Genomic DNA, 24,100 nt, shown 5'->3' on the forward strand with positions numbered 1-24,100 from the left:
TATACCTGAAACTATTATAAAATAATATTGAATGTCGTCAACTCTAATTGAAAAATAAAAATTAAAAAAGAAAAAGAAAGATGTTTGCTACTTACAAGGGCACTACTGGAACAAAATAACCTGGGAGATTTTGGGAATGACTCTACAGATTTCTCCTCTTCCCATCACACCACAGAGCATGACTGCTCCAGGGCCAGAAACCAAAGAAAGAAGACAATGTGCTAGAATCAGGGAAACAAGAAGCTTCTGCTCTTTGGCTCGGTCATCTTTTAGTACACAGAAATACATCCTCACAATAAGAAAAGAGAATTTTATTATTGAGGAAATATTTACATGTAGCAGAAGCACAGACCTACAGAGTATATAAGCTATCTTAGAAATATCCATCTCAGCTCTTTCTTTTATAGATTAGATCAGAGCCAAGCAGTTAAATGAGATGCTCAAGATCTCACAGCTACTAATTGATATTTCCTCTCCACAATTCTACCTATATATAAATATAAGTCCACCAAATAAGAAGCAAGAAAATATTTGTACTATTTCTGCAAGCCTGAATTAAGATCTTTTTGAAACTGTGTACAGTAGGAATTCTACTTTAAGTACACAAAGGAAATATGTGTATTATTTGCTACTTAAAGAAACTCTGGAATGAATTCTTTTTACTGTGAATAAATATTCTTTCAATATTTAGTTTTTAGTTTTTAAATATTATTTTATTTTTCTGAGTTTTATTTTTAAATCATGACAATAAGAAATCAATGCTCTTGCCACAATAGCTAGAGAAATCATTGTTATGACCCTATCAAATCTATTATTAGTCACTGGTAATAGAAATATCTCTATTTCACCAGATAATATGACCAAATGTTTTTACTAATAAAGGAAATCTCAAAATTGTCCAATTAGAATAAGATCAGCATATATAACCTAATTTAACTCTCCCTGGAAGTTTCATTAATTCTGCCTTGACTTCTGCTTTTCTGTCTCCTGTACACCTTTTTTTTCCCCTGGGATTTAATTTTTTTATTACATTTTCTTGTAAACTTCAGGGTACCACCTGTTTCTAAACACTTGGTATTCATGTCTGAAAGGTTATTATTTATATATTTTGAGACCTTCCTTTATAGCTCTTGTCAAGCTTCTCAACTACATTTCAATATTTAGCAATTAGATCTCCAAGCTAATCTTAAACAAAAGAAGAATATTCAGTTATGGTTTAAGAGAAGACATGAAGTTTGTAAAGGAAAGTAAATAAAATCATGTCATATTTTAGAAAAGAGATGTGAAATAGCATAGCATATTTTCTTTCTCCCTATCTTTAGCCAAGGTCTTGATTTTCCTTTCAGTGGTTATAGTTTAATTTCAACAACACCCTCACATCAATGCAATATTTTATTTCAACAAATATTTCAGGGCCCAGTGTATTACAGGCTCTGGAACATCACAGACGAATAGGACAGGGCTCACCTCCTAGAGCACACAGTCCTGCATGGGAAAGAGACGGCCCAGTTACTTATATTTCGAGGTAGTTAGTACTATGTAATAGAGGTATTATCATGTGATGGAAACTTTTAAGTTGCTCCTAAAATGAATATTTGGTGTAAAATAGATGAACCGTGTATAGGTGAGAAATTAGAATCCAAGAGGGACGATACTTGCAGAGGAAAACTTTGCTTAGACGACTCTCTGGTTGTGGCTATCTTTGGCCATTGCAAAACAGACTCTTCTTGAATTAAGTCCTCCCTCCTTAAACATCCCAATGTACTTGGATTCTCTTTCTAATTCCAACCCACTTATATCCCTTCCACAAGCTCAGTCCACCTTACCTGGGGGCTCTTTGAAATATGTATACATGTATTTAATCTAGTCTCCAGCTTCCTTGCCTGTCCTAATGCCTCTTCACCCTAGCTATTCCCACCATAGGGCTATAATTCTTCACTCTCATCTAAACGACCATCTGGCGGCTGGAATTAATTTGAGTCCAGAATTAGAATCAATCACTGCTTTGGGAGAGCCCTAAAGCACTTCTCCCACCCCCCAAAAATAACTGACATTAGTACAAATTAGATATCAGCATAAGAGATCACAAACTCAGGAATGTGAAAACCAGCCAAAAAATAGAGATAAAAGAAACAGTAAAAAAGAGTCAAAGCCTATCAAGAGGGGTCACAATAGCAAAATGTCATTGGATAGATTTTTGCACGATTCTCCAAGGTCAGCAGGTTGATTGTTTCCTTCCCTCATGATTTGGGGTTATTGTCGGAGTGTTTGTTTTGTTTTGTTTGAACTGCCTCCAATAGGTTCTTCCCACATCTTAATCACCCAAAAGGAAAACAATAATTTCTCATCATTTATATGCCACATTTAGCCATTTCAACTCACACTTAGAGCACCAAGAATTCTGTCTGGAGGATCGAGTGGGGAGAAGAAGATAAGGGCTCTAGTTCCATCTGGGTTCAATCAGTTCCAATCTTCCAACGGGCACTTGAAAAGTTTGTAAGCCTCACAATACTTTGAAGAAATTCCTGCAGCTTCAGAGAAGTGTCAAAGGAACCTTCTCTCAGTATATTTTCTAGTTTCCCTGTGAAGCCGAAGCTCTGAGGTGGAACCTGGTGTGTCCAGGCTTCCTGTTTCAGCCTGACCCCTGGAACACAGAACCTGGGTTCTTTCTGTGAAGAAACTGATTGTTTCCTACTGTTTCAGACTTCTGTCTGGTGAGCTCATGCCTTCTATGAAAGTATAAACATCTTTGGGCAAGGAATTTCTACATGTTTTCTAAGCAAGGGTTTAAGATTAGGTATTATCTGAAGACAAGTTCTCCAGACCTGCTTCTCACACAAGATGTAGTATTTTCAAACATCATCTGGTCTGTTATCCCGTAATTTGCTCCCCAACTGAAACCTTATTTAGTAATTATTCATCGTGATAATATTTATTGTGTAAACTTGTGCCATGAAAATATTATCTCATGAATATTTAATAAATAATGTAGAAAGATAAAATTATTCAACCTTTCCTCAGAAAATCTTAACGTCTTGAATAATTTCAACATATTTATAACTTGAAAATGCTATGAGTCCTATGAAGTTCAGACAAAATATAGACTAGTCTCAGTCTAAAAGCTTATTGTAAATTACATAGGATTCAGTGAATTTCTTCATAGAGACAATTATATAAATGATGCTTATTGCTGGTACCAATCTTCACTAGCACATCTGATTCCATATGACACTATGGTACTGTTTTCATTGTAGCAAACCTCCACATATACTCAAAATCCAGAGCACACCACCCACTTCACCTGTGTGAAAAAAGAGCTTTAAAAAATGCTCGCTCTCTTCTCTTCCGTCTTTAATATTTCATGTCATGTGTGGAATTCTAAAATATTTTTAAAAAGATGAAATTCCAGATTTCTGAACCACAGAGGAAAATGTCCAAAGCTGGGAGCATAATTGCTCCTCTGTTGGGAAGCCCACCCAATCGTTGCATCTTAGTGGCATCTTACTTCTTCCACTGTGAAGTATTTAAAGAGCTGCAGGTATGTGCGTTATCGATACAGGATGGATCTTTCATTACCACTCAAAGCTGACCACAACTTGCTTTGGCAGTGAATCCTACACATAATTGCAAAATCTGCATTGCTGCAAAAAGACATATCTCCAGTCGGATCCAATATCATCATTTAGAAATAATCTTATATTATTTTCCTTTATTTTCACATCTAGTAAGTTTCCTTTTGTTGAGCGTGACCTAGCAAAGTGTGGTTAATGGGAACTTGAAGCAAATTTTTAAAAATCTGTTCAGGAGGCTCAGTTGAGGGTAGGAAGAACTGAAAGCCAAGGAACATTTGAGAAAAATGCCGGGAGCTTGTTCAGAACTTGCTTATTAAACCTCAGACCTAGCTAGCAACGAGTTCTTCTCTTTTAGGTGAATAAGGAATGATCTCTAAAATGCCTTCTGGCTCTAAATTTCTATGATTTACAGTGAATGGGGTTTCCTTAAAAGAGTAAGCTTTTTAAAGATATGAGCAGTGGATCTGAACCCTAAAGCTCTTCTTCAGAAATTCATTTCAAGGGACTGATTTCTGCTTTCAGTATTCATCAAAGACTAACCCTGTACTTACTCCTTGGAGGCGAACTTCTTTAGAGGAGAATACCTTTATGTGATGTACATTGTCAAAGCAGCACACATTTTTAACCCAGGTTCACAGTATTAATGTTAAGTCAACAGGAAATGGTTCAAATTGATCAAACATTCTATAAATGCTTCGCCCTAGCAAGAAATGAAATATAATGTTCTATGAATGTCAGTCATCATTTTAATTAAAGTTCTTATTTGTCTTCAGTCAAAATTCTTAACCTAGGCTCATTTTAAATTTTTTCCAACACAGACCCATGGGCTGCTCGGGAAAACCAAAAAATAAATAAAATCAGACCCATTAAAGTTGATCAACATAATGAGGACACACCACTCCCATTAGAAAATTTCTATGTAACAAATTCTTTATCTTGATCTAGCTTCATGATTTTTAGCAAAAACTAACTAGTGTAGTAAATATGAATAAATTAATAAACAGAAAGAGTAGGAGTTGAAAGAACAGTATGGATATAAAACATAAGGATGGGTATCATATAAAAGGCAATGATTCAGTTATCCTTAAATTTTTTTTTTCAATAAACACAAGAGAGGAAGCTTTTGAAAATGGAAAATGTCTCCTAATGCCAATCACTAAGAAATATGTAATTAGACAAGAAATCTATTATGTTGGCAACACGTTTTCTAGCAACCTAATTCAGATGCATCCTTTGAAACAGTATTATTCTTTCAATCTAACCCATTTGCTTAGAAGTGATGATGACAGATTAAATAAAATTACTGTTTATAAAAACCTAAAATTCATAGAGGTCCTTGGGGACAAAAACTCCAGTAGTGTCTAACACATAGTAAATAGTCAACAAATATTTATTAATTTAAAAGGATGGTGTACAATGATCTCAATATTGCATATGATTGGGACAGACCTGAGGTTGCAAGAGTAGCTGTTTCAGAAGGAATTTAAGTGATCCATCAGAATGAATTCTTGATAAAGCCTTTTTAGTCACTTACTGGAGTAAAATAAGAGTCTTTGGTGGGCTACACTTACTAGGATGATATGTATTACAGACCTTAACAGTTTTTTAAACACTAGAATTACTTCATGTCACACTTAGGAATATGTGGGCTCATTTTCTTCTGTGATAATGGCATAGTTATCTAAAATGTATTTTGATCAAAATTTATCTTGTTTATGCTAGATTAGTATAACTCTTCCTGAAATTTTCTTTTTTATCCTTTTAGTTTTATATTTTGACAAACTAAATGATTCAAAAATGTATTTAGCCAACCTGGAGATACTTCTGTTTTAATTTCTTATTTCTAAAAAGAGTTCAACAAATAACAGCTTTTCATGTACTCTAGTTTGTTCTCAGCCTCTTTGACATTTTTATCATCCTTTCAGATGTATTTTTTACTATTTTGTTGATATTCAGGATTTTTTATCCAATTTATCTAAGACAATTTTCATTTTATTTAAATTTTTGCTGAGTATTTAGTTCTGTGGCTGTGCCAAGAGGCTCAACCTTGGAGACTTTGAAGCTACACAGCCAAAGAGACATGAATCACTTCTTTTTTGTCTAATAATCTCTAATTAGTTGGCAGGTAAATTCCGCTTGACATAGATGCTTTGGCAAGGAGAGCAAGCTGTTAGACAGTGAGGCAAAAGCAAAGAAAAAGAGATATCTAGGGTATTTTCTGTCAGGCTCTTCATTCACCTGTGGTATCACTCCAGAGAGAGTTTCCATTTAGGTGGGGTCTTCAATTCTATTGGAATCCAGAGCCAACTCAGACTTTTTTAAAGAATTTCAGCATATGTATTAGTTTTCTATGACTGCCATCCTAGAAAATGACACAGACTTGACGGCCTAAAACAACACACTTACTCTCACAATTATGGAGACCAGAAGTCCAAAATAGTTTCACTAGGCTGAAACCAAGAAGTCAGTAGGACTGTGCTCTAGAGGAAAATCCATTCCCTTGCCTTTCCAAGTTTCTAGAGCTGCATTTCTTGCATTATGGCTCTGGCTCCATTTCTATCTTGAAAACCAGCAGCATAGAATCTTGCCTCAGTAATCTTTGCGTGGATCAAATTCCCCTTTGCCTCCCTCTTACAAGGACACTTGTGATTGCATTTAAGGGCCACCCAGATAATCCAACATAACTCCTCTCTCAACATCTTCAATTTAATCACATCTTAAAAGTCTCTTTTATCATGTAAGGTAATATTCACAAGTTCAAGGAATTAGTATCTAGATACCTATCACAGTGTATTACCCTTCTTTCCATTTTTTAATTGATTTTTTTTTTTACGAAACATATATTTGCATGTGTTTTTGAAATTTTGCTCTGAATAATACATCTTTCTTTCTGTTGCCCTTATTTATTCTATTTTTTATTTACTCACTCTTTTAACTCTTTCAAAGGAATTGTAACCCACTTTTTGCCAGGCAATGCAATAATCAGAGCAGACTCAGATATGACACAGATGTTGAAGTGAGTGGACAGGAAAATTAAGATAACTATGACTAACAAATGAAAAACTTTAATATAAAAACTAGACAACATGTAAGAATAAATGGGTAAAATAAGCAGAGAGATGGAAACTATAAGAAAAAAATCAAAAGGAAATACTACAAATAAAAAGCACTAGAAGAAATAAAGAATTCCTTTGATGGACTCATTAGTAGACTGAACACAGCTCAGAAAAGAATCAGTGAGCTTGAATGTGGGTCAACAGAAACTTCCCCAAGTAAAATTAAAAATAAAGAATTTTTTAAAAGAGCACAACGTCCAAGAACTGTGAGACAGTATTAAAAGATATTAGTACATGGAATTGGAATACCAGAAGGAAAAAAAGAGAAAGAATGAAGCAGAAGAAATACGTTAAGTAATAATGAGCAAGAACTTTCCAAAATTAATGACAGACACCAAACCATAGATCAAGGAAGCTGAGACTACCAAGCAGATTGTTTTTAAAAAATCACCTCAAACATGGGCATATCATATTCAAATTTCAGAAAACCAAAAACAAAGAATGGAGCAAAATAGATAAAATATTGAAAGAAAACACCAATTTATAATTCTATGTTCAATAAAATTATTTTTTTTAAGTGAATGAGAAATGAGGACATTCTAAGACTTTCTCAGACAAATAAAAACATAAAACTCATCACCAACAGACCTACTGAAAAAAAAAGAATATTGATCAAAAACTTGAATCTGTATTAAGAAGAATGTCAGAAAAGTAATAAATGAAGTGGTTATGATGGGCTATAGTCTTAAGTCGTTCAATCAAACACTAATGTAGGTGTTGCTGTGATGGTATCTTGTAGTTGTGATTATAGTTCATAATCAGTTGACTTCAAGTACAGGAGATTAGACTAGGTAATCTGAATGAGCTTGGCTTAATCAGTTCAAAGTTCTTAAGAACAGAGCTTAAGTTTTCCTAAGAAATTTCATATATGGACAGTAGCTTCAGCTTCAGCAGCCCAAGAGTTCCAGCCTGCCCTATGGATTTTGGACTTGCCTGTCTAGCCATCAAAATTGCGAAAGCCAATTCTTTGCAATAAATCTCAGTATGTATCTCCTATTGGTTCTGCTTCTCTGATTGAATCCTGACAGATGCAGAGTTAGAATATTTTTAAATGTTTCTTATTTTTAACTAATCTAAAAAAATGACTCTTTGTTAAACAATATAGTAATATATGGGATGATTAAAACATATAGATAAGTCAAATGAATGACAGTAATGTCACATGGGATGGGAGAGAGGAATTGAGAATACTCTATTATAAGTTACCTGAAGTATATGTGGTGTGATAGTTATTCAAAAGTAAACTTAAATTAGTTTACAATGTATATTTTAAACTCTAAGATAACCACAAAAATGTGGATAACCAAATTTTTTAAGGAATTATAATTGATACATTAAGTGAAAAGATAAAATGGAATTATGAAATGCTCAGTTAAAGAGGAAAAAGAAACAAAGAACAAATGTAATAAATAGAAAATAGTTCCAAATATTACAGATATTCCAACTATATCAGAAGGTTTTATAAAAGCATGAGCAAGTTTTAAGTGGTGAATCTATTCCTTATGATACTGTAATGGTGGAGATATTATACTATATACTTGTTAAAACCGACCTTTACTGCACAAAGAATAAATATTACTATATCCAAATTTAAAAAAAAAAAATTAGAAGGGCAGAGAATCCCAGAATGAAATGAAGTGACAAAGAAATCTAACTGTATTACAAATATATGAAACAACTTCACTTGACAAATGGCTATGTCATCCAGGTGATCAAGACTAATATCAACAGGGATAAATCATGTTGGCGACGTATACCTTTGATATGATATGACAAGAATGACACTTTATTTTTTCTGGTCTCCCTCCCCAAAACTGATAACTTCAGTGTATTTATGAGAAAAAGATCAGACACAGTTGAGGGCCATTCTGCAAAATATCTGAACAGCACTACTCAAAACTTTCAAGGATAACAAAAACAAGAAAAGTGTGAGACACTGTCATAGCTAAAAGGAAAATAAGGAGACGTGAAAATTAAATGTAATGTGGTATCCTAGATAGGATTCTGGAACACAGGGGATATTGAGTAAAACAGAAGGAAATCCGAATAAAGAATAAAGAAAGAATTTATATATATGTGTGTGTGTGTGTGTATATATATATATATATATATATATATATATATATATATATATATATATATAAAATATGTGCATAATTGGAATTTTAATTTGAATGTCTTTAACTGTGAGTAAAATTGGTTATCTTTTCATACGCTTAATTCTTTTTTATAAGGATAGGTTTTCTTTGAAAATTGGTTCTTTGTGGAAGGAATGAAGGAAAGAAAGAAAGAGAAAAGGAGGGAGGAATGGAGGAAGGTAGAAGCAAGATATAGGGACTAATAGCACTGGAACAAAGAGTGAATTTCTCATTTTAACATTTTTAATTCGTTTTATTTATATTATTTCTAACTCTGATTTTAAATTTTATTTTAGTCTAGCTTTTAAATCTTTTATTTTCTCTTATTTTTATTCTTAATTTAGTTTTAATTTATATTAATAATTTAATTGTTAATTTTCGATCACTTTATTTTTTAAATTACCATTCTTAACTTTTATCCTTTTCTTGGAACTTCATTTCAATTTCCTTTGCTTTTATACAAACTTAACGTATTGACTTTCTTTATATAAAAGCATATTTTGACTACAGTGGGAAAAGCCAGCAAATGTGAGAGGTGGCACAATTACTCTGCTGCCTCTAGTGTTATCTGATGCATAATAATAACCATTCCCAAATGTAGAGGCTTAAAACAATTATTTTCTCTCACAATTTCTATGGTTCAGGAATTCATACAGGGCACCACAGGGCAGCTTTGTCTAGTCCATTATGGCTGGGGCCTCAGCTGAAAGCTACAAAGGCTGGAACCTGGAGTCATCTGAAAGCTTGTTCACTCACAAGTCTGGCATTTGATCCTGCCTATCAGCTGAGTCCTGAGTTTGGCTATTGGCCAGGGACACGTACACACGGTTTCACCATGTAGCTCAGGCTTCCACACGACATGGTGGCTGTGCTCTCAAAGTGAGCAAGCTGAGAGAGAGAGAGAAGCAGTGAGATGGAATCATACTGCCTAATCATAACCTATACTTGAAAGTCATGCAGCATCACTTCTGCCACATTCTGTTGGTTGAGGCAGCTGCAAACACCTCTAGTTTTGATGGGGATAGAAAATTGTCAATATCATATAGATTGGTGCAACTACATTTATAAAATGCAATTTACTAGAGTGCCAGGTGCATCTGAAACAATCTTTCAAGTTGTCCCTAAATGAACCATCATTCCTTACAAATTTGGTTAAAAAAGTTAATTAAATAACTAAATAATTGACTGATGACTTCACCTGGTTAATTTAGTATGATTCAGGACAATACCTTTCTCTGCCCTCCATGTGGTTCATTGAAGATTGTTTCTCTCTGATGTTGCGCACCACTCACTCATTCTCCAAATATTTGAGTGCCTACTGTGTCTCAGTCTCTGTGCTGAGGTCTGGAAAAATACTGGTAATTTTAGAGTCACTGTCCTTAACAAGCTATAGTTTTGTGAGTTATAAAGAACATAAACCAGAAATTATAATTCAATGTGTTTTATATAACAATGGTAAGTACACAGTTTCATAGAAGTACATGGGATAGGTTCATTAACCAGGCATGGGAATTGAGAATAACTTCAAAAGGGAAGTGACATCTGACCTAGTAGCAATTAGCCAAGAAATAAATATCCATGGTGGAGGAAGGGGAGCGGGCAGAAGTATTTAAAACAGGGGGAAGGGCAGGTTCACAAGCTCCAGAGGTGAGAAAGAACATGGCATTATCATAAAGGAGTAAATAGTTCGTTATAGCTGGAATATTCATTTTGAAACAGACATGGAAATAATAGAGGCTAAATTGTTAAGTGAGAGCTGGATTAAGAAAGATTGTGTAAATCATGCTAAGATTGGATATACCCCATCAAGCAGATTTTTAATCCCAAACTACTCTGCCCAGGATTTCAGATGTCTTATGCAAGCAGCTGGGGCTCTGCTCTCCAGAGCAAACACTCCTTCAGGCTCCATACCCTCTACTGTACCCTTACAGACCACACAGGTATATGTGCTAGGAAGGCAAGTTTAGTAATAAAGGTTTAGGTAAACCTGGACCTAGTATATCCTGTTGCACACGAAGATAAAATAAACATTGTTAAATAAATAAATTTATTTTACCTTATCTTTGTCCTATGGCTTCATACTTAGATTTTTAGCCCCTTCCACCTCCATCTCTGATTATTTGCTTCGAATGAAAACCCATTGGAGAATCTTGCTGTCAGTCAGTTTCTGCCTTACACTCTGTCTTTTAACTCATGCTCCATAAACAATGACCTGAAAATAATAAGACCTGCCCTCCTAGACTCCCCAGCCTCTGCTCCAAGCCAGGCCAACGACCAGAGCTACTGCTCCCCCCAAAATTGTCAAGCACTTAAAGAGAATGGCACATTTGAAAATTCACAGTCTCCAACATCTTTGAGATTTGTTAGACGTTATAGCAGTAGACCTTGGAATTCGTTATACACAGGGAATGATAGGGTTCGCACAAATACCACTGGCCTGACTTGATAAAGAACCAGGTAGTGCCAAACCTCCCGATGGATATGCATATGAGATGGCACAATAGAAGAGCTACTGTCATACAGCCAGGCTTATTACAACAGCTTCAACCTAAAATACTCATCTATAGTTTGGTTCATCTAGCTATCTCCTTTATCAGTAGTTTTATTGAAAATTTTATGGATATCCCAATGACCATGACCCAGCTCTCTTTCTCTGTCTTTGTTGTCAAACTGCCTGGAATTAGAGCATTCCATAACAGCAGGGCATCTCAGACTTTAGCGTTTCCTTGGGCAGCTCACACAAGTGATTCGATGAAATCATGAGAGCAAGGATCTCCTACTTAATGGCTGGTTAGATTTTGATGACCTGAGTTCTGGCCATAAGAAATGAATAAAAAGGAGACAAATTGAAAAAATATTTGTCTTAGGTATATGGAAAATAAAATTGTGGAAGCTACGGTCCTATTTTTACCTGGCAACTCCTTTCTGGCAGAAATGTGAACCCAGAGCACCAACTCCAAAGCATGTTGGCCTTGGCCTCTGCATGCCTTGGTCTGTTTGTGCTCCCTCCTGTAAGTGACCTTAACTCACATGTTTAAGCTGGATAAATGATCTACTGAGGGTTCCCTGTCCTCAGAATTGTTCAAGGCCACTCTAAATGCCACTCTAAATAGTAATAATAATTACTATTATTAATTCTGGGGATCTGGTGGTGTCTGAGGCAGTCCTTATTTTCTGCAAATTTGGAGATGCAAAGTTTTTCAAATTCAGCCACAAACTTCCTCAAAATCACCGATCAGTTTCAGCCTCGGCCTTGGCCTTGGCCTTCAGAAGGCTGACTAGCCAAATGCATATTTCAAAATCACTGCCAAGTTGCTAAACTTGCAGCTAATCGATTTTCTTGAGAATATTTGGTTATCATCATAACTACTCAGCCAAACAACGTCTAAAAGTTTCTTGTTCACATTCTTTAGAGCCTTCATTATATCTGGGTCAGAGATGATTTTCATGGGTGGTATAAATAATTTTGAAGATTTTTCTCACTTTTAAATTCTTCAAGTGGTACAGTCGACCTTCTGCTTTTATTTTCTCCTCACAAATATGAAGAAAGGATTTTTTTTCTTGAAAAATTTAAGCCCTAAATGAAATTAAATAAATGAAAATTAAACACAGTTCTTATAAATTATTTTGTTTACATTTATAAATCCTAATACCCCAAACGTTCCACAATTTAAAATTATATCATCTACTTCCTATTATTCTGTATTGCATTATTTAAATGTCTACAAACATATATCTAAATGTATATATTATCCTTCCTAAATTTGCCAAATTAAAACACTCCTAATATTTTAGTAACTGCCAATCTGTTTCCCTTCTCAATTATTTAAAAGTTTTCATTACTGCTTTTATATAAAACTAAAAACTTCTTTAATCATCTTTTATTAGTACACATTTGACTTCAGACAGCTGATAGAATTTCAATATGTAGAGAACATAAGGGTATGATTTTGCTCCGAGATGTATCTAGCATGCATATCTCTATTTGGAAGTCATTAATAATGACTCCAAAAACATGTCTTCCTCATGTCACTTATGTTGATAAGGTATGGTGGAAATCAATTATGCTAAAAGCACAAAGCCAGGATGCCAGAAATAAAGTAAACCTTCAGCTATTTGGCTTCCTAAGGGCTATGATGGAGATCGAAGAGAATATTTGAGCCAAATACAGGGACCTAAGTGCCCTTTGCTGCACTTGGGAGTTCTGATGAAAATCCTAGAATTTCCTAGTACCCAGTCAGCAGGTCAGTGTAACAAGACATATGTGGTTAAAACTGCAGCTTCGGGTTGATTAGATACTTTCTCCTAATGGTTTCTCTTCACATTCAAGTTCTCATTCAACCCTGGGTTTAGGTTTTGTCAAATATATAAGATATTATTTGTGTAGAAGGTAATTTCTTCATAGTAACTACTTTTCTCCATCTTCCACATTTATAGACATGCTGACTATCCTCTCATTTTTTTTTTTTCAGTAGAAAATGTGCATACTAAAGCTGCAGATAAAGGAAAACCATTCTTTGATAGTCTCAGGTTTCCAACTGTCAATGTCTTATATGGTCATGGTCCTGAAAATTTGTCTCCACCTTTAGAAACTCATCTGGGGCTCAGAAAAATAATCAAAACGGCGAAGTTTATCCTTAGCATCCACCATGCCCCGCTTCAGAGGAATGCCATTCCAGATACCTGGGGCTCAACACTTTCACTAAACCTCTCCCAGCCTCTCTCCACGACTCTTCCATCTTTGTTCCTTTTCCCAAACCTGTGATCTGCCTCCAGGTGGCAGGGAGAGAGGAGAGAGCAGGGTGGGTATGTTCTAAATATGTTATCCTGATCTTTGGACACATTTATATATCACTGAGGCATTTTAGAGAAAAACTTATCCCAAAGACGTTATCACAACCATCACAAATTTTAGACATCTCAACCAACAGTATGTTGCTGAGAGTAATGACTGATGGTGGGGAGAGACATTTTTTGAATAAGAGACAAATTATACCACGGTTCTTAATATTAGCCTCTCAATTGCACAGGATCCGATGTGTGTTCTCCAACATCTAGCCCTCCTCGGGGCCCCATCTCCATGCTCTCGTAACATCCTGCGCAAGTCTCAGTCAGAGCACATGCTGTTTATATTACGTATTTCTATTTGTATGTTGGTGTCCCCCAGTTCAAAGTAACTTGGCCAAGGAAAACAAACAGTAAATGATGGAGATGGGATTTGAACCTGGGCCTCTCTTATATTAGAGCTTATGATCTTTTGATTTTTATGTTATGGCTCCTTATCTGAAACTGTATACAAAAAAGTGTGTCAAACCATTTATCTAGAATTATGACTCCTGAAATAACAAACTATTGCTATGTATTTTAGTGTCCATCTTTTATGTGAATTATTACTGTCATTTATTCAGTTTGTTTAGGTCCAATGTTTCTCAAACAAAATTGATTTAAATAAGACCTATAATGTGATTCTCACAGTATATATACTATGAAGTTTGCAAAGTCATAAATATTAAGGAGAAATATATACTATATAAAAATATCATCCCTGAGCAAAAAGGCCAGATAAGGTGCCCCTTTTAGGTATCTCCCATCTCAGCAACAATGATTTGGCATCCCTCCAAGGACAAAAATGACTTGTGGGAGATTTGGGGTCCAGGTAGGAGACTATACAACCCTGGTGCTGTACAAGACCAAGGAGAGCCATTTGAAGAAGACAGACTCAAAAATAGGCAGCTGACTCATCAACTGTGGTCCCTACTACAGAAAGGGAAACAGCTTCATATTCCTAATGACTTGGCTACAGCCCCACTTGGCTCTTGGTGTGTCACCAGCACCATTCGCCAAGGGACCCAGGAGGAGTCACATCCATCCATACATTGAGTAATAGACATAGAAACCTCGGTCCTGGCTACAGACCCTGAAGTGGAGCATGTACTGACTCCAGCCCTTTATTGTTGGTTCACAAACTGGCCCTTGTGGACAGAAGGCAAGAAGAAACCAAAAAAAAAGAGGCAGACCACTCCAGAGAGGTAGGTGGCAGGTTTAGCAAGCAAGGAAACTTATGAGACTTGTCTTAGGCAGTCAGAAGAGAGTAAATCTTCACTCCTGCCAGCCAGAATCTTAAAAGTTTATATAGAGGCCTTAATGGAGTCTATCCAAGAACAGGGGAGGAGGTTGAGGGCTTCCAATTGCCCAAGTCCAGCTCATGGTCATATCTTCTTATGACTACCTACAACAATTAAAACATTAAAAAGAGAACTATCATATTACCCAGCAATCCCACTTCTGGGTATATATCTAAAGGAAATGAAATCAGAATCTCAAAGAGATATCTGCCCCTCTGTGTTCATTGTAGCACTATTCACAATGACCAAGCATGGAAACCACCTAAGCGTCTATTTACAGATGATCAAAAAAAATGTGTGTGTACACATATATATGTAGCAAATTGTCACACTGTACACCTAAAATGTATACAATGTTATATGTCAGTTATATCTCAATAAAGTTGAAAAATATTTTAATTTAAAAAAATCCCCTATACAGTCTTGGCACGTAGTAGGAGCTCAATGAATCTAGAAAAGTTTCTAGATTTGAGGCAGCCCAAAAGAGCACTGGGCTCTACAATTAACTTAGATAAGTCACTTTTCTCCTAGGATTCTCAGCTCCTCTTCTGCAAAATAAGGGAGTTGGTCCTATTATTTGGAAACCCTAGTGTTGAATAATTTGCTCCTGGCCCTGAAATTCCATATCAAGCACACTTGTATTGTTTTTTTCTCAGAAAGGGACATATTTTTCTGGAACAGTTCAATCACAGAACTACGGGAAGAAAGAAATTACTTACTCAATATTTCAGTTTATATAAAAATAAAAGAGCCTCAGAAAACATTAAAACTTAATAAAGTATTTTAAATGCCTAAGTGAAAATAATATGTACATGTAAAAATCCTGAAAGCAAAGAATAAATTTCCTTTTCTATCTGGCAGCCCCAGAAAGGGGTGATAGATTATGTACTTGCTTGTTTGGAATTCTATTTATATTCTTTTCAATGCTGTAAGATTTAAAACTTTGTGAAAATGTTGCAGCTCTTGGGCAAGAAAAAGGAGAAAAGAAATAATAAAGTTAATCCTTAGATTAAATTTTTCAAAATTAAAACAGAGACCTTCCAACAAAAAAGGGGAGTGTATCATGCAGGTAAACGCAAGCATAATATAAAGGAAAATACATTTATAGTTGATTTGCCACATTGCTGAAGCATACAGCTAAACAAACACCAGAGCTTCACTCTATAGATTTAACTATATAATTGCTTCACAGTCCTACTAACTGAATTCAAACCTATAATTGTTTAAGTCCTATTGTAAGCACAGTTTTGCAAACTCTCAAATACATTCAGGAAAAAATTGCTACACTCAGCTGTGGCTAGGAAAACAATCAGAAGACATTCAATAGCATTTCTCAAGTTATAAGAAAATATTCAACTATGATTTCTTCTAATTTAGACCAGCGTCTAATTAAACCCAAATCTTGAACAGTTCTTCAATTGAGTATTAAAATCTATTTTTATTAAAACCTTTGAAAAGCATTCATTTGAATTTTTTTAAATATTCCCAGCTGGTTGCATTCTCTACTGAATTTATCATGCAATGTAGCAGTACCAGGTGGTCCCATTGGCTTAACGAGGATTTGATCATAAGTGCAGGGGGAAAAATTGCAGTGGAAACGTCTTTATTCTGGACACCTATCTTTCTAATTTCTAACTTGATATGCTACCTTTTGGCTAAAGCTTCAACTTTATCCTTAACAGAGATGAGGTGAAATAGCAGGGCTTACCAACATCAACTGGACAAAGCTGTGTTGAGAGTTTACTTTGGCCCCCTTTCCCAGACTATATTCTACATAAGTGGAGAAGTTACAGAGATTACGCCCAGAGATGAGTCTGCTAATAAATGAGCAGGCTTTATCCAAATGGTTCCAGTGGGCTGCTATGTCATCTTAAAGGGAGAGAGGCTATAAAAAGAAAGAGGAAGGAATTCTTTTGCAACTGATGTTTGGGAAAGGAGAGTTAATGTAGTCAAATATGATATATGTTTAATAAGTTACTGTCTTGCTAAAGTGACTAGTTACCATAGGAGGTAATCCTCTTGGAATTGGACTAGAAAAGCATTTTACCAGCTGTCATCACTTTAATAAATTTTGATTTAGAAAATATGAAGAGAGAAACATTGACAGTCCAGTGACCTTCCATTCTTTCCTACCCTTTCTATTCCTGTGTTTATTTATATTTTACGCTATGCTCCTCAACTGGTACGTAAGGAAGAGAGGCCTCCTTTGTTCTGCGGACTACTTTTATGAGTTTAGGGATACAAGTTTGGTGGGGAATGAGTGTGAGAATTACTTTGAAAAAATCAGGAAAATAATTTTGAACTCTGTGGTTAATGTGAGATAAAAGAGAGGCAGAAACATGGAAGACCATATGAGTGAAAGCTTCCAAAAGTTAACAGAAATCATGAAGCGAGCGTTAGACTCTTAAAATCGTGATTTTAGCAAAGGTCTTAGAAAACAGTATTTAGACATCAGGAACATTGGAAGCTTTATTTCATATCTGGGTTACATAACATAACCAGGATTGGAGCCTATACAGGTCTGGATACGGAGATCGAAAATGCTGATACTACTGAACAATTGGGTCAATTAGAGTTAATTATGGGAAAAGGTTATTGAGTCTTTGGTCTAGAAGAAATCTCTGAAGTCATTTAGCCCACTCCCCTGCCATTCCTCTGATTGCAACGTGGACATACTTGAAACTATCAGAAGCAAACAGCATTCCTTTGCACCCTTCTTCATATGAGAAGAATCCACTGCCTCCCCAGCAACACTTCCCACTTTTCACAGTTCAGGGCAGTATTTACCAAGGATTGACATAACTGAATGACTCCCTAGTGCTTATAGATCTACCTACCATTTAAAATCAATAAAACGTGTCAGATTTAATGAATTAATCCATTTTCATTAATTTAGTAATAAGGAATATTTTAATAATTTAGTAATAAGATTAATAATAAAAGGTATTGCTGAAACTATAGCTATTATGTTTCCCAAAAGGAATCAGCAATTACTTCAAGACTTCCAAATAACTTTTCTCTTTACCAGAAATATGATTTCGAATTTAATTTCCCCTAGAGTGAAGATATATTTTATGAAAATGCGCTGACCGAAAAGTAACTTGTCAAGGTTGTTTGCAGTTAATTGGGATAGAATCACTGTCAATTAAAATGGGTCTTCCATGCCTTACTAGACCAACACAGATAAAAGGCTGGCACAAGCCTTTTATCTGTGTTGGTCTAGTAAGGCATGGAAGACCCATTTTAATTGACAAGCAATTCAGAACATCATTAAAATTTAGTGATGCTCAGGATTGGAAGTTGCCTTAACAAATAAGGAGACAGGCCAGACTGAATGACTAAAGTGAATTTCAGATAATATAATTTCATTTAGCCATTATAGTTAGTTCATTTTTTAAATCTTTAATTTATATTTTCTCTGGTGAAGTGACTAAAATGAAGGCAGGTTTTAGAAAGGAGAAAAAATAAAGGAACTAGATAAACTATGAACTCAATATGCATCTGTTGAATAATGCAACATTCACCATAATAGTAATAGCCCAGTTTTTCGGTTTAAAAATGCTTTGTTTTATTTTGTTTCTTTTATTCAAAACTAGAGGTATAATTGCTACGAGGAGAATAGTACACTTTTCTTAGCCCCCAAACTTCTTTCTCATTCACACAAAAAAATTACAAACTGTTTTTTATATACAAATAACATTCATAAAAATATACATTATACTACATTTAGATAATTATCTATTTTAATTAATAGATAATTTTTATATTTTAATCACATGTTACTGGTTGAATGCTAATAAATATTTTTATGTCAGTATTATTCTGTGAATGTACACAGACCACACCCCACAAACTGAAGAATTTTATTACTTATAAAAACCTTCGTAGCAACTGTCCATGCAGATGACCTTGTTGACTTTGGTAGCAACCAAAGCATTGATAAAACCAAAAGAATTTTGGAATGAGAGAGAGAGTTCAAGGTGCAAATAGGAAAAAAACAATGGCTTACTTTTCAAATGACTACAAGTAGGTAAATGTTGGTACAATGCCACATCTTTATCCATATGGCTCTAGATTCTAGTCTTTGGCTCATCACCCTGCACCACTCATGGAAGAATTCTCCTAGCTAAGCCTGAGTTGGAGAAGGACCCAAACAAGTGTTTCCAATGGCATCGATGGCACACCAGTTGTACATAGAGGCCAGAGGAAAACTTAGCACTGTACGATTTAATTCATTTAGAAAGTTATTCTCAGATTGCAATAATATGATTTAATAGAATATTTATGACAGAAAGCAATTGGTCCTAGATATCTTAAACCACTTAATTTTGGTAGATTTTGTTGATGCTGATGTTGTTAACTTATCCTGAACTACATATCTTAGGTTGACCCATTTCCAATTGATTATGTTTTTCTCTCCTGGAAAAGCCCTAGTTAGAAGCCGATAATTCTGTTTGCTTCTGTAGAATGGTTTATGTTTTCCCTTTTTGTTTGTTTTGGTTGGATTGGATTTTGGCTTTGTTTACATCTGTCCTTCAGTTACTTTATAATCTTCAGGTTTGTTAATGGCTTCATGTCTTTATAATTCAGTCAGTTTGTGAGAAATTCTATGAAGTAGCCACAAAAAAAGTCAGGAAGAGAAAATTAAGTACCAAATTGCCTCTTTACAAATTTTGTAGGAGAATGGGTTTACTTGCATATAAATAAATGTCCTCTAAGACTGACCCAGGCAAAGATTAATTGCTTCGTCCAGAGGTGTATCACTGTCAAGGAAAGATTCAAACTCAAGATTTTTTACTTGCCTTAGTTCAGCAGATCATTTAAAATTAACAAACATTTCCTGAATCCTGAAATATTAGACAATATATACCTTACCTTAAAAAGTATGTCCTCTAATTGAGGAGACAGAACATCAAGGACAACAATAGACACACAGTGCATGATATAATGAAAAGGCCTGGGGTCAGAGACAGAAGGATGATGTTAAGTGCAATCACTTTACCTTTCTATCTCTGGTTACAATGGTGAAATAAAGACATTTATATTTGCTCTGCCTTCCTACATGAGTATAATAAGGATTAGATCAAAGAATGTGAAATGCTTAGGCAAATGAAACTGGAATTCTTTAATTTAAAAATTAATAATAAAAGATCAATATTTTACTAACTATCCTATTTTAAATGTGACAAGTGCCAAAATTCTGTGTTGAACTTCTTTATTGTACAAAAATTAAGATTTTGAAAATCTTCCTAAGAATTAGCAAAGAAGATCTGTTCCTTGGTGCTTTTCCCTCACTGATGCCAATATGATACATTTCCCAAAGGAACAAGCAACTCTTTATTACTCTTAACTCCATACTCTGAAATTCTATGTTATTGTGGTTGTTTTCAAAATCTTAGAAAATGCACCTCATCCTTCAGAGAAAGCTGACCCCATCTTCAGTTGTAGGAGGTTTACTTAGTCTAAGAGGGATTTCACTTCCATTGTTAGTGTTTGGTTCAGTAACAAGCTTGTGACTCAGCTCGGACCCCCAAAAAAGGATGAATATGTCTTCTTAGGAGCTTCTTGGAAAAGTATCCCTGCTTAAGAGAGCTACAAGCTGAAATAGCCTCTCTTGTTCTACTGGATTTTTTGTGTGTCCTCGAAACTACTATGGCCATGTTACCATCTATGATGAAGCCAACACTAAGAATTGCAGATCACAGATAGAAAAACTATTAATCTCTATAACATCATTGAGCTATGCACTGAAACACCTCTCAAGGGCCGTAGCCAGCACCCTACCACTGGTCTTCCTATTATATGAGAAAGTAAATTCCCTTTGTATTTAAGCAAGTTTGAGTCAGGATTTTTGTTACTTAGATGGAAGCACTCTAACTGATATACATATCAGCATAATATTTATTTTGTTCTTATTAGGAAAAAAGACTCCATGCTAAACACTTTAAAAATTATCTCATTTTATACTCAAAACATTACCATTTATAGATGAGGATGTGAAGGCCCACAATAAGTGACTGGTCCAAGGTCACACACAGCCAGGTTGGAACCCAGGCAGTCTGCTTCCAGGGCCAATTTTTTTATTCAACATTTAACATTTAAAACATTATCTTCTATAATATTTTAGCGACCCCTTATTAGAACCAAGCAAAAAGACACTTCTCTTTAAAAATGCATTGATGGTTAAACATGTAATAGGTAGAGTATTACAGTGTTTTCTAATTTTCTGTTCATTTCATGGGTATGACTAGCCAAAAGTTTGTTTAGAGACCTTACTTCTCTCAGGCTCTCACAAACTTCCATAGAAGATGAGAGAAATAATAGAACTAATTTTGTAGAAAAGTCAGCATAGTGTGCAATTTTTAATAATAAACTGTAGTTAATATTAATTCACAATTTTTAAAATGGAAGTATAAACACTGCTATAATGGCACAGAACACCTGGGGGCCCTAACCAGAAAGCAGGAGTCTTATACCTGTTTTCTTATAAAAGACATAGACATGGTCAAAAATATATGATGTTTTTCCTCTTGAAGGGGCTGCTAATCTAACAGGGTTGATGATCAAGTATTTGGTTGGGATTAGAATTTCCTAGGCTTGAATGGGAAAGGTAGAAACTGTGAATACTCGGGGCTAAGGGGACAGTCACCAAAAAAGAAATGGAAGAAAAATCAAGATTCGAAGCCCAAGAGACAGAAGCCAAGTATCAAATACAAGGGTAAAAGGCAGGAACTAACACAAGTAGCAAAAAACCCTTGATCTTTAGGTCAAAATTTAAGCTGATCAGAACCAGCCCAACAGGACATAGGTGTCCAGAAGAACTGTCTCCACTACTGGATATTAATGGTCCCCTAGAGGAAACAGCAGGTGTATGATGGCTGGCAGGGTGAAAACAGTTTCAAAAACTGAGGCTGGGCAGACCTCCAATGATCTCAAAGTAAAAACCGAGGTTTAAGCACTTAATTGAAAATAACTATAATGACATGAAGCAAAGTATTTGTTGCCGTAGCAAAAATTTGAAAGCAGAATCTTTCTCTTGGTGCAGAAAAGGATCCCCAGTAAGAAATAACACAATAAGATGCAGGTGTTATGGTAATTATAAAGGTCAATAATTCTCAAGTACACTCAGGGATGTTAATATTTTAATAATGTTCAATTGATGAGGGGTAGAGATCAGGTGTCATTTACAAAATCCTTCCACCAAAAGACATCAAGATTAACTGAAATTCAAATCTGGACTGTAGGACAGCCATGTGGAAAATAATCCTGCAAAACTATACACAGCATGGAAGTCAAGTTACAAAGCTGAAATGAACTATAGTCTGCTGGAGACTATGTGCTGCAGGCCACACCAATCTGTATATGTACATGACTGTCAATATCCACGCTTGAAACAATTTCAGTGATGGGAATAAACATTAAATATTTACCAGTTGGTGCACCGCTAGTTCAATGGACTCATCTCCCTCCCTTAGTACACACAATAGTAAATGAATTGACTTGGGCTTCCAACAGCAAGAACAGTTTGCCTGAAAATTGGAAATCAATGATACCACTATGGTTACATCACTAGGTTAAGCAATAAATGATGTCTGCTGTCGTTTCTTTAAAAAAAAAAAAAAAAAACTACTGAAATAACAATGAAAAAAATAAAGGTAAAAGAAAATTTCTTGTTTGCTCTATTTACTTTTGAGTTTATAAAATAAATTCTTACAGAAGTCTCAGGCTATGTGTACTTTATGAAAGAACATATTATCCCAAACTAACGATGTTTCCAATACTAAATCCAGTTCCTGTCAATCTGTCCCTAAAAATATTTTAGGTTCAGATTTTCAGTTATGTCTATGCTAAGAAAAAGTATGATGACTAAACTTGAGGAGGAATGGGAGATGGAGTTGCAATAAATAGAGTCACAAGAACCTTTAAAAGAAAGAAAATGTGTTTTTCTTTAATCTCTATTTTATTCTATTAAATCTCATGCCTTATAAAATACACTGGACAAAAAAAGCTCTGAAGTCATGAGTTATCATGGAAAATTCTAGTGTTAATATTCTCTCTCAGAAATAGCATATTGGGCTCTGAGAGTGGATTTAATCACAATCTTGAAAGCTTATTTAAGAATATGGTCGATAGTAAGATCAGCATTAATATACTGAGTTGGTCCATTTATACATCCCTTCAGCAGACCCAGTGAAATCTTCCAGCAGCATGATAACACCTTGGCTTTCATTCTCTTCATCCCAAATCAAGTGGCAATGCGATGAAACCTGATCTAAGAAATGTCTGTTAGAATCCCATGGCACATCAGCTTTACCCATGACTAGTGCATTCTTACTAACCTGAATCAAAAATTAGCCCCAGTCAGCTCTAAGGATAAGACAACAATGAGAGAATGAGATGACAATGACTGATGATACCAAGGGGATAAGTAAATGGAATCAAAAAAATACCTCTTTTTGAGAACAGAATTGGCACTAATTAAAATGCAATATAAGTTACAATTTATTACAAACCAGACTCCTTACAAAGTAGAAAGCCATTTCAGGGGCCTAAAAATACTCTGTTTCTTCAGTTGCTATTTTGAAAATCATTTTTCCCTGTATGATAATCTTTCATAGGATTCAGAACATTCAAGATGAACAAAAAGCCTTGTTATCTCTTATCTTTATCATAAAGTCTATTCTTTACCATTTTGCATATTCTCTCTGTATTTTCTTATGCACGGTAAAGAAAACGCCCTAAAAGTTAGATTATTTTTTATAGACTATCTTTTTTGTAAAAATTTCAAAGTCTGTAAAGCATTGCTTATAAATTGTTAGGAAGGCATACATATGTCAATAGTAATAGTTCAAAATGCTCATATTATTAATCACTTAAGTTATAAATAGATTAGTTTGGTTTGGTTTTCTATTCCTTTTTTTGTTCTTCCAATCTATACAGTTTCTGTGAACCCTATGGAGAAAAGGCCCAGTCAGTATGTGAGTTTCCTGTAGTTTCTGTATCAAGATAATTTAAAAATGTGGCTATTAATATGCCACTTCTTATAAAAAATGGTAATTTCATTCAGTAAACCTTCATCATTTGTTTATTGACCCTGTACTATGTTCTAGTACTACTGGGCTAGGAGATTAGACAAGATAATAACCTGG

At 35.0% G+C, this 24,100-nt stretch overlaps 1 long non-coding RNA gene across 5 annotated transcripts in view; it reads right to left on the bottom strand.

Moving 5' to 3' along the window:
- The window catches only part of LOC120621516 (uncharacterized), a 138,535-nt gene that overhangs the window by 75,346 nt on the left and 39,089 nt on the right, over positions 1 to 24,100 (bottom strand). The window lies entirely within an intron of this gene.

The sequence above is a fragment of the Pteropus medius genome, unplaced genomic scaffold (assembly GCF_902729225.1).
Source record: "Pteropus medius unplaced genomic scaffold, Ma_sr-lr_union100, whole genome shotgun sequence".
NCBI lineage: Eukaryota > Metazoa > Chordata > Mammalia > Chiroptera > Pteropodidae > Pteropus > Pteropus medius.